The 12,287-nt window shown below is 41.7% G+C and overlaps 1 protein-coding gene across 3 annotated transcripts in view; it reads right to left on the bottom strand.

Moving 5' to 3' along the window:
* Window positions 1-12,287, bottom strand: part of ALK (ALK receptor tyrosine kinase) — a 979,633-nt gene that overhangs the window by 327,104 nt on the left and 640,242 nt on the right. The window lies entirely within an intron of this gene.

Below are 12,287 nucleotides of genomic sequence, written 5' to 3'. Positions count from 1 at the left end.
CATGGATTCCTACAGCAAAATCCCCTCAACTAATGAGTTCAGGTTTGCTGCAGATTTGCGGCCAGCGCTTCCAGAGCCAGTTTTTTTCTGAGAGGCATCTCGCCTCACCCGATGGACTTTAGGACTTTAGGTAACTGTGGCCAGGGAAGGAATGGCTGACTAGGTGGGTACAGAGGCTCTACGTAAGTCTCTGCCAGAGATAGTTTTCTGGGGGCAGGAGGACTCGATTTCCTTTGTCCATGTACAGAATTCTCAGATCAGGGATCAAACTTTGGGCATTTAATCCCTTTTTCCAATTCTGCATGGTTCTTGTTTTTCTTTATATTATTCTATCAAACAAGCTACAACAAATACCAATTGCTTTTACTGCTAGATCAAGCCAAGGAGCATAGAATATGACCTCTAGTGGGGTAATAGAAGGTGATTAGAGAATGAGACACTCATGATCATGTATAGACAAGGTGAGCTCATCAGGGGATAATGCTTTGGACTTTTTTAAAAATATGGGACTTAGCTTTAGAAGTTGAGCAGGATTTGGAGGGGGCAAGAAGACTGAAACAGTGTTTTGGGTGGGACACTGGGGAATGACCCAGCTTATAGCTGAGAAAGATGCTTAAAGTAAGAGGTGAAAATATCGGTGAGGATGTAGAGACATTGGAATCCTTGTGCACTGCTGGTGGGAAAGTAAAATGATGCAGCCACTATGGAAACATCATGGTAACTCCTTAGAAAATTAAAAGTCAAATTACCATAGGATCCAGCAATTTCACTTCTAGGTATATATTCAAGAAAAGGGAAAACAGGGTCTTGAAGAGTTATTTGCACAAGCATGATTATAGCAGCATTATTCACAATAGTTAAATGTTGAAAGCAACTCAAGTCTCCATTGACAGATGAATGAATAAACCAAACATGGTACATACATATAATAGAATATTATTCAACATTAAAAAAGGAAGAAAATTCTGACACCTGTTACAGTATGAATGAACCTTGAGCACATTATGCTAAATGAAATGTCAATCACAAAAGGACAAACACCATTGAATTCCACTTTTATGAGGTACCTAGAGTAGTCAAATCCATATAGATGGAAAGTGTAATGGTGGGTGCCTCGGGTTGGAGGTAGGGGGAAGTGGGGAACTATTTTTATCGGGGACACAGTTTCAATTTGGGATGATGAAAAGGTTCTAGAGATAGATGGTGGTGATAGTTGCAAAGCAATGTGAATGTACTTTAACACTATTGAACTGTACATTTAAAAATGATTAAGATGGTAAATTTTATGTGTATTTTACCACTGTTAAATAATTAAAAATGGAAAAAAACTAAGAGGCAGAAACGACTTCCAGGCCCAAATCAGGAGGAGCAGGGCTTGACTAAAATTAACATTTCTGTGGCCTCTGTGCTCAGGATAGCACCTGAGGCTTAGGATGCAGTAATGAGTTGAACACAAACACATCTAGAGAAGCAAGAACTTCCTAGAATAGCAGCAGGAAAGGCAGGACAAGCTGACTGAGTCCTGACTTAAGATGTCCCTCATGGTACAGAGTGAGGCCATGAAGTCAATCAGCTGATGCATCTGAAGGCCTGTTCACCAAACCACCTGCTGATTACAATCAGTTAACTTGGCCCCCCAGGTGGCTCTGCCTGCAGTCAGATAATGCACTGATTGGTCAAGGAGTGAATTCACACCAATCGCTGTATGTTTTATTGGACATTTCAAAATCCTACTCATGACTTACATGTCTTGTGTGAGTGTGGTTAGCTTGAGCCCTGAGCATGTTTGGTCCCACCAAATTGAGGGTCTGATCTAGAACTTGGGGAGTGCACTGAGAAACTGCCACCCTACAGGGTCTGGCTGGCTTTCTCGAGAAGTTTTTCTGCTGTCACTGATCTGATGTTCAAGGAAAGCAGAAAGTTCACGTGGTCCCTGTGAAACTGTTCTGGCCTCCAGCTTCAGTTAACATCTGCATACGGACACCCAATGCATTTCCTTTCCAACTCCTGCTACTGAAAGTGGTCTATTCAGAGCAGCATAGGCATCAGCTTGTTAGAAATGCAGACTTCTAGCCCATCCCTGACCTACTGAATCAGAATCTGCATTTTATTAGATCCCCAGGTGATTCACAGGCACAACAAATGCTGAGAAGCTCTGCTTAAGCCATCTCATTCAGTGTCTCCCAAGCGTGCCGGGTCGTGGACATCGTCTGGGTGTGCATTATTAAAGAGATGCCTAGGCTCTTTTCTTGGTGATTCTAATTCAGTGTGTATTTTTATTTTAATAGAAAGGGGAAAAGAAACGGATGTGAGTAGTGTGTGCAGGTATTCCCATCCGTGGACAGAGGGGAACAGGGATATGTATGCCCTGCTATGAGAAGACCAGGTGCCCATGGTCATGTGTGGAAGCTTTTTGTCATGGATACTTCTAGAGGGAAAAGAAAGTCAATTTTGTAAATGTTTATAAGCAACTTGTAGTAAATTTGTGGACACTCAACATTTAAATAACAATTCTGGCTTTGACCTTTCCCAGCATTACTGATTTTGGCTTCATCTCTCATGGAAGCATCTTCAACACATCCCTGGTTTCCCCTGACAGATTAAAAGAAGCTTATTTTTCAAAAATGTAGCTGAGATAGAAAGGCTTAAGGAGAACAGGGGTTCCTTCAACCATGGAGAAGGCTGTTTTAAGAGTAAATTAGATCAGCGAAAGCTTTCTGTACTGGCTTGTACAATCCCTTTCAGTCCCTCCTTCTCTCATGCTTTTCAGTGAATATTAAGTCTGAAATCTGGAAGAAAAGAGCCTTTCTACCTTCCAGGCAACTATCTCACTCTGAGTCCTCATGAATCCTAGGAACTTTTATACTTTTATTCATGAATGAATCCTTACCTCCTCCCCCAACTGATTCATCAAAGAACCATGACTCATCCTAAATTATGCAAAAATCAAGGACACATAAATTGGAATCTACATTTCTTAACATGTCTCTCTTCCTTTGTTCCAATTTATTTCTAATAGAATGCCTTTTACAACAACCAAAATAACCTCTTAGATATGCAATTATAGTGCAGACTTTGGGGACATTGGAGAGCCAGAAAGAATAAAGGTAGGCTTAGGGAGAGGCATTTAAAAAGAGAAAGAGAGCCAGAGAGGGGGCTTTATTTACAAGGCAATTGAAAGGTAGTTTTTAGGTTTAGCAGTTGTGATCTGTTTGTGGTTCAGGTTTGGGACTCGGCACTTTGTAACCAGAAGAATGACCACCCAGTGGCTTTAGTCCCCACTCCCTAGTCCAGGATTGCCTATGGGGTCATGGGTGTAAAGGAAGCTTCGACACTGGGTTTGGGCCAAGGTGGCCAGTGGAGGTGGCCACAATCCCTGACATTCTTGTGGCTTCTCTCACAGGGAAGGAGAAGAAATCCTAGAAGTAGAAAGGCTGCTGGGTAAGCAGAGAGGAGGAAGCTTACTCCTTTTCTCTCCTCCCACCCAGGCAGTGACACAAAACCTGTGGCTTCTTTAATTCCTTCATCTGCTCTGGCAAGTATGAAATGTCCCTAGCAATTGGCATTCTTAAGGCCCCTTAAGAGTCCCTAGTGGCAGATGGTTGCTATTTTAAATCATAAAAATATTAGTTGAAGGAATTAATCAATGAATAAGCCAATATTTGTTTAGCATCTTGCAATGGTGGGCAAACTAAGTATAAAACGTGGCCCAGAAATAGAAGAAGCTTGTTTCTACAATGGTTATGAATAGGCTTAGTTCTTCTTTTTTGGGAAGTTGCTTAATTTTCTTGAGCCTTAGTTTTGTTTGCTGTAAATGGAAGTTAATAATATTTACTTCATATGCTGCTATAAGTATTTATTGTGTACAATAATTGTAATATATTTGCAGCAAAAAAAGAAATCAATAACTAATAGTGAAACAACAGTCCCTTTGGGGAAACCAAACCTAAACAAAACAATCTGCAAACAAAGAGAGTATTGGATGTTTATAGACTGAGGAAACAGAGTACGGTTTAACAACTTCCAGGCATTACCTGATGGGACACTGGAGTTTTATTTTGTGGTCTAGTCAGTTTTACAGAGTTGAGAGAAGAAGAGAACAGAGTGGGCTGATGTTTTCTGAGAAGCCTTCATGAGGGAGGTGATTCATGAATCAGGTGCCCAGGAATACCACTCATTTTGTCTAGCTGTGTCTGCACTGTGCAAGGCAGACTGAAGGGTAGAGATAAGGTCAAATAAGTGGGCTCTGATCCTCTGCCTCTCTACTCTGCCACCATCTCTCTCACTAGCCCTTCACCCTTACACTCAATGTACTTGTCTGTATATGCATATATCACTTTCTCATCTCCTTTTCACTAATTTTACTCTCAGCTCTTTTATCTAGGTATTTTTACAAAATGTCAGCTTTATTGAGGTATAACTTATGTGCAATAAATGGTATCCATTTAAAGTGTACAAGTTGATGAGTTTTAATAGTTGTTACACCAAGAAACCACAACCACATTCCAAATATAGAACATTTCCATCATCTCCAACCCTGTCTCTCCCTTATGAAAAGTTACCTTGTCCCTTTGCAGTCAATCCTGCCCTGCTTCCTGGGCAACCACTGCCCTGCTCTCTGTCACTAGAGATTAGTGGATTAGTTTGCATTTTCTGGAATTATATATAAGTGGAAGCACAAACTATGTGGTTTTTGTGCTTGGCTTCTTTCCCTCAGCATAATGATTTTGAGATTCATCCATGTTATCATATATATCAGTATTTTATTTATTTTTATTGTTGGATAGTGTTCCATAGTATAGATAAACCACAATTTATCTATTCACCTGTTGATACACATTTGGGTCCAGTTTTAGACTATTTGAATAATGCTGCTATTAATTTTGATGCATAAGGTTTTGTGAGGACATGTGTTTTCATTCTCTTGAGTAAATACCCAGACAGGGAGTAGAATGGCTGGGTTGTATGGTAGACATATGTCTAGTTTTTAAAGAAATGTTCCAATTGTTTTCCAAAGTGATTATACCATATTACATTCTCACCAGTAGTATATGAAAGTTCTAGTTCCTTTATATCCTTGACAACACTTGGTATGGTTAGTCTTTCTAATTTTAGCAATTGTAATTTTACTAATGACTAGTGATGTTGAGCATCTTTTCATGTTTCATGGCCATTTGTATATCTTCTCTAGTGTAATGTCTGTTAAAATATTTTGCCCACTTAATTGGGTGGGTACAAGTTCCTTTCAGATATATGTATAGCTAATATTTTCTCCCACACTGTGGCTTGCATTTTGATTTTTCAAATGGACTCTTTTGAAGAGAAAAAGTTTAGAATTTTGATAAATTCCTATTGATCAATATTTTGTTTTATAGTTTATGCTTTTTGTATGCTAAGAAGTCTTTTCTTACCCAAATTTGCAATGATTTTCTCTTATGTTTTATTCCAGAAATGTTATAATAACTTTAGATTTTGTTTAGGTCTACAGTTTATTATCAGTTTATTTCCTAGACTTTTTAATACACTCCCAGGGCTTGAAGGCCACTCCAACATGCCAACAACTCCTGTTTTTTTTTCCTCCAGTCCACATCTTTCCTCCAAATTCCAGACCCTTGTGTCTACATGCATTTCCCCTTGGATGTTTATAAGTTTCAAAAACCTCAACATCTCAAAACTGAAGTTTGTACTTTTCTCTCCACACATGTGCCTCTATCATTTTTGCCTGTTTTGGTGAATGGCTCTGTCTACCCAATTGGTCAAGCTAAAAATATCTTCTTCAGTCTCCCACCTGTCCAACCCATCACTAATCCTGCCCATTGTCTCTTGTATATATCTGCAAGTCATTCACTACTCTCTATGCCCCACTCTATTCAGGACTACCCTCCCTTTCCTTGTGGTGCTGCAAAGGTCTGGGGTTCCCATACCCATCCCTACCCCACTTCCAACTGACTTGCAGTCCCATCCTTAAACTCTACATCAGCTTTCCTTGGCTTTGAAGACAAGGATTATGATCCTAAATGTTCCTGATCAGTCCTCTGACTGTCCTTTCCCCTGGCCTTCTCTCCAGCCAGTCTCCTCTTTTCTTTCAGGTTCAGATGCATGTTTTCCCTGATTTCCTAAAAAATGTCCTACCTCTTTCCCTTCAGGTCCTTCATATGCTGCTCCCACTCCCAGAAAGGGTCTTACTACTTGTCACTTCTACTCATCTTTCACACTTGAGTTCAAATGCCATCTCCTGGGGAAAGGCTCTCCTGAGCCCCTGGCCTGGCTCAGGTCCCTGCCTGTAAGAGCTTCTGGAAGCCTGTACTTCTCTGTCATGTATCATTATGGCAATGATATAATTATACATATAATTGTCATGTAGTATATATTTCACTCTCTAGCGTGTGAGCTTCCTGAGGATAGTAACTGTTTCTGCTTGTCCCCAGTTCTATTTTCACCATCTAGCTAATTTCCCTGCACATAATAGAATTCGTATTGAAATAAGCATTTAATGAATGAATGGATGAATGAGTGAATGAAGGCAAAGAGATGGGCAATCCTGGATGGGATGGAAGGGTAGGGGTGATTCATGGGGTAAGACCTCACCAAGATGGTGGGGATGGGGGGAGGCATAATGCGATCATGTGGTTGTGGGAAACACTTTTATAGATTTCCTTTTGGAACTGGGAATCAATAAAAAAATTTTCTTTCCCTATCAATTATAGCAAAACTGGTGGGACTTACATTACTCTCATCAAAATCAACCTGTAACCAACCTTAGAAGCATATGGTAAAATAGTTTCAGCATGGAAGATGCAGATGTAACTAAATTCTTACCACACTAGCTTCCTGTTTAGAAACAATTAAGTACAGGCATCAAAAGGCACAGGCAAGAGGGGAAAGTTCAATTAGAGGAAGATGTTTTCATAAGCCAGTTAGAAAACAGGGAGATATTTTCACTCTTCCTCTGGAGGTTTTGGAAATCCTATTTACACAGCTGTGGAAGGCCAGCTCAAGCTTGGCTGAGTGGGCTAAGGTGAGTTCTGGGTCCAGTGACCCGGGTGAGGGCTCTGACAGTGACAGTGCTGGAGTCGGGTCTGTGCTCAGAGCGAGCTCCTGCAGGGCAGTAGAATGCATGCAGACTTAGTCAACTTCATCTTGCCTCAGTTTACCTAAGAATACATTATGTACATGTCCCTCCTCTTACGAGTTCATTACCCAATTTTGCCTATGAATAGAATGAACTCCTCTGCTAAGTGCACTGCTGGGGTTTGGTGGGAGTATAGATCAGACACTGCCTCCTAGTCCCCACACCTGTCCTGAAACAGGGCACGGCAGGAAACATCTTTCTGGCTTGCAATGGTTCTGCTCTCAGTTTTCCCATACAGATACCATATGTGGTGAGGCTTTGCCTAGGATCCTCCCTCCCAGGTCCTAGCGGTAGCTGAACGAAGGGGGTCCAAGGGGTAGATGGTGGAGATGCTGTTTCATGTGGTACATGTCAGGGCGACAGTCTCTTCTCACTGCTACTTGTCCCTGTGCATCTGGCATGTCACCTGCCAGGGCCACTGTGAAGTCCCCTGCTGCGGAGAGGAAAAGTGGGGAGCCACCTCTCTACATCTCTTCTGGAGGGGTCACATCGTATAGTGCAGTGCTCTCTGTGGGATCAGATCCCAACTCTGTTGATTACTAGCTGTGTGACTGAGCAAGTTCAGTCTCCTCATTTGTGAAATGAGGGTAATAATATGTTACCTCACAAGCCTATTGTGAAAATTAAATGGGTAAAGATAGGTAAAGGCATTTAGAACAATGTCCAGCATATAGTGAGTGCTATACACGTGGTAGCTGCTGTTATTTGACAGCAATGAGCTGGGTTATCAGTGAGTATGTCTTGTTTTCTATCTCTGGTCAGGGATGCTACTGTTTCAGGCCTGCCTGGCACAAAATACTTCAGATATCCTTATCATCATCTACTGTCACTCACACGTCAGCATGACATTAGTTTTGAGTTTTTAATTTGGAAATATTGCCCAGTCAACAAAAATTTATTGAATACTTCTTCTGTGTCAGGTACTATTTTGTACTTTGAGGACCCCACAATGAAAGTTCAGTGTATGTTTTGATGAAGTTGAGGCTGTAGTGGACAAAATGGATAGAAATACACACAGTCAGTCAGTTTCCATGGGACTGGGGCTGTTACATACAGAGAGGTTTAAGGGTAGCACAAAGAGAAGTGACCCTCAGGAACGGGGGTTCCAGGTTAATCTCTCCCAGAAGGTACCACTTTTACATTGCTGATAATTGTACATCTCAGAGCTTCAAGATCTTCATTATACCACTGTCATTTTATTTCTCTTGTGTATCTAGTGGGTCATTATATCTCTGAACATAAAATAGACTGAATAGATTCAAGCAGCTTTTACGGAGGCACTGTGCTAAGAGCTTTCATCCACATTAAATCATTTAACCAGTCCTCTATGAGGACGTCCAGATTTCTTCAGAAACCAGGATGCCAGATAGAATAATTTTTTGATGGATGGAGTCCATTACCAGTTTAGGCCATGAGCCCAGGTGATTGAAAAAGCATTAATCAGGCTATTGTCCTGGTGTTGCCACTCTCTCCAATTTTTAAACCTCCTGCTACTAATGGAGATATTATCTGACTCTCCTGATAATAAAAGAATTATCTCATCAAATCACCACATGATTATCAGGATTGCAGCCTTGCTTTTTCACCAGTTCCAGAACATCACTTAATTTTTAAACTAGAGTGTTGGCTGGTGTCCTTTGTGCTTTTGTGTATGCTTTGTTTTACCTCCAAAGACTTCTGGCTGTATGATTTGTATTTAAAGCTAGATGTCATGTGTGTGCATGGTGTGTGATAGACAGAGAAGGAGAACCTCGCCTCCCCTTTGTCTCCTCCTTCACCTGTCTTTATTTCACTCTAAGATCACCAAGTCAAACTCCGTTTGTAAATTTACTTTCCAAATCTGAGCTCTTAGAAGTTCTCACCTAGTTCAAGCCCTCCCTAGAGATATGGAGAATAAAACAAGGTTGGTGGTGGGCTGTAGGGCTCCCCAGGTCCCTTCTGTGCAGTCCAATAGCAGAGAATGAGTCAGAATAGGCATGAGGTGGTCTCTCTGGCACGAACTCCAGGCCCATTTTAAATAACGCATCTAAATGTTAATGCACACTTAAGACAACAGCGCAGCTCATACTCTTCCCAAATTGATTCATTTTGCAGTGGGCCTGATGCAATTTACTCAGTATAAAAATGTCTCTGGCAATTAGGGGAACAAAGGGGCAAAGCTGGCAGGCTACAGGGATGACAAACAAAGCAAGATGATGTGAAAGCTGGGGCCAGAATTAAATTTCTTTCCGAATCAGACATTTTTGGGAATGTCAATAGCGAACAAGAAAGGCCTTCTTTGCCTGCAAGAAAAACTTGAGGATTCTCCATTTGGGGAAAAAAAAAAAAAATCAAATAGTCTAAGAAATGGTTTTAGTGAAATGCTGCAGCAGCTTTCATGGTTCCTAATAGTGTCAATTTAGGTGGCTGGGGTTCAAATGCAGAATAAAGCTAGTGAAATGGTTAGCCAGGCTTAAGCCGCATCAGCAGGTGGAGGTTCCAGATAGCTGAAGAACAAGTCCCCTGGACCCCTTTGCTGTAAGAATCCCTCTGAACAATATGGCTCTGGCAAATATGCTGTAGAAGAGACTAAAATCACAGCCTGGGAAAACAAGTGAAGAAGAGATATAAAAACTATCCTCAAAGGGAAGCCAGACTGCCTTGCTAGGAGAAAGTAAGCTTGCTCTGTATGACTCTAGAGGACAAATAGAGGATCAGCCAGATCACGGTGAATTAGGAGAAGGAACGATCATGTGTTGGGTACTCATATGATTCTAGGTGCTTTGTATGCATTATCATAGTACTACTTCTTAGGGAAATTGTACTATTAAATGAAATCATATGTCTTTGTATTAAGAACATGGTAAGTACTCTATACACATTGGCTCTCATTGTTAAAAGCATTATTTTCACAAAGATCCTACAAGGTAAGCAGGTATTTCTATTGCCATTTTGTGTATAAAACACAAGAGGTTTGGAGATACTGAATAACTTTTTAGAGACGGTCATTACCTTTCCAAGGTTACAAAGCCAAGGGGCCACCAGCAAGTTCTACCTGGGAGCTACAGCTGCTCTATGATGGGGTGATCTGTTTTGCAAGGTGGTGAGCATTCTCCTGCTGGAGCCAGGCAAGTCAAAGCCAGGTGGGCTTTGGAAGAGCCTCTTGCATTGGTTTGGGGTAGGGGATAAACAATTTGAATTCAATTACTTTTAAGGTTCATTTCTGGTTCATGATTCTATGATTGAAATATTTTTCAAGCTCTGCTAGCTAGATTATGCCTTTAACCCATAAACAGTCATGTAGGAATGTGAAATTGGAGAGGCAGTCATGGATGAAGGCCAAGGACTAAGGACCTTGGACATATGATGAAATACAGGAGTTTTTATTTCCATCTGATTTCTGGCTTTGCCAACAACCACATTTTCTGGCTCATATCCCACACACAATGTAACCTGTTGCCACCAGCTCCCAGAACCCTGGAGATTGTCTGTAAGTTAGACAAAGTGGCAGAAGTTAAACAAGAAAGTTGTTAGACAAGTGAGGTTTTTTAGAAATGGAAGTCATCTGGGTCTACTGAGAGGATGAGCCAATGGTCACTAGGAAGCTCCCAGGGCAGGTGACCAGGCCACTGCGAGAATGGCTGGAAGACTCCAGACAGGGAAATCACTCTGAGGCCTACAGGTGAACATCCAAAAGGATGCCGATTAGAATTTCATGCAGTCACAGAGAAATTTTAGTTCTAAGACAGAGAAACAAAATCATGGAGGGAATCTTTAGGGAACAGTTGGACAGAATGTAATTGGAATTCATCTTAGATTATCTGAAAAGATAAAACACTCAACAGAAGTCAGTGTGGTTAAGTGGTGATGTAAAGACTAGTAAACTAAGGAGAAAGAGGAATTGGGGGAAAATTACTAAGTAGAAGTCCTGACTGGAAGAACAGGAAATATGCAGGAAATAGCTCAGGAAATTGGAGGAACTAAAAGGCACACACAGACAGAGCAATCACCAAGCACGGGAACCATCTCATTTCCTAGACTAACATAGGCCAGCATTTGATCGGCAGTGTAGGATGGTTAGGGCCACAAATGGAGATAGCCCAGGCTGAAGACAGTCATTCTATTGGAGGTTGGGCAGAAGGAAGTGGGTTGTTATGAAGAACAGAGATGGAATTTTGGTCAAGAGCATTCTAGATGCATTCTTAAAACCATGTCTCAAGTTTTCAAAGAGTTTCTGCTCCAATTAATTTGGGAATTTGTTCATTTCATAAGCATTTATTGACTGTGAGTCAAGTACTGTGCTAGGCACTGCAGCTACAGTGATAAATAATGCCCATCCCTATTTTGGGGGTACCAGATTGGTGAGGAAGACATGTAAAAGAACAAACGTGGCCCAGTGCTGTGAGAACACTAATAGAGATGTGCAACAGGCAGCAAATGGTGGTGCAATCAGCTCTGCTCGCGGAGGGTCTGGAGTCTCAAGAAAGGCTTTGTGGAAAAGGAGGTAGGAGATTCCTTCTTGGAGGAAAAGATGGATTGTTCTTGATGGTCGGGAAGGTGAGGGAAGGCAAGAGGGCTGGAACTGGTTTGCTTCACTGGGGGGCAACTGTGGGTAGTTTGATACAAATGAATCATGGGTCCAGAGAAATGGGGTGAGCCAGGCTCAAGAGGGGTGAGGCTTGATTGGTGGTTTTGAGTGCCATGGTAATAAACAGCTCACTTGATCCTGGGTTTCACAGGGACACCCTAAAGGATTTGAGGCTGAAGATTAACAGCCCGTGATATTCGCTTGTCAGTTCTCTCATCCGGGTCTTCATTTGCTCCAATATGGGACTTTCTAATGCCCAGAAGTCACTGAGATGATCATTCTAGGACTGCAAGGAACGTTCCACAGAATGAACAGCACAATGCAAAATACCAATCTGACTGTGGGTTCTCCTTCACACTACTTTTGGTGAACTGAAAGCCTGGATCACATAGCGGGGCTAAGAAAAAAGCAGCATGGCCCACAGCTCTTTCCTTAGACTCCCATTATGTGTATGTCATTTGAGCTAAGTTGCCCTGTAGGGTGGAGCAAGGTCCCAGATCCTCAGGTAACCTGGTGCCCTTGGGTGAGTGATCTGAGGAAACATCTTTAGCCGCTGGCAATGGTAGGCCTCATGCCCTGGGCTCAGCC

This window comes from Macaca fascicularis, chromosome 13 (genome assembly GCF_037993035.2).
Source record: "Macaca fascicularis isolate 582-1 chromosome 13, T2T-MFA8v1.1".
NCBI classification, from domain to species: Eukaryota; Metazoa; Chordata; class Mammalia; order Primates; family Cercopithecidae; genus Macaca; species Macaca fascicularis.
Note: the sequence above shows the minus strand (reverse complement) of the source record. Positions and strands in the feature narration are given on the sequence as shown.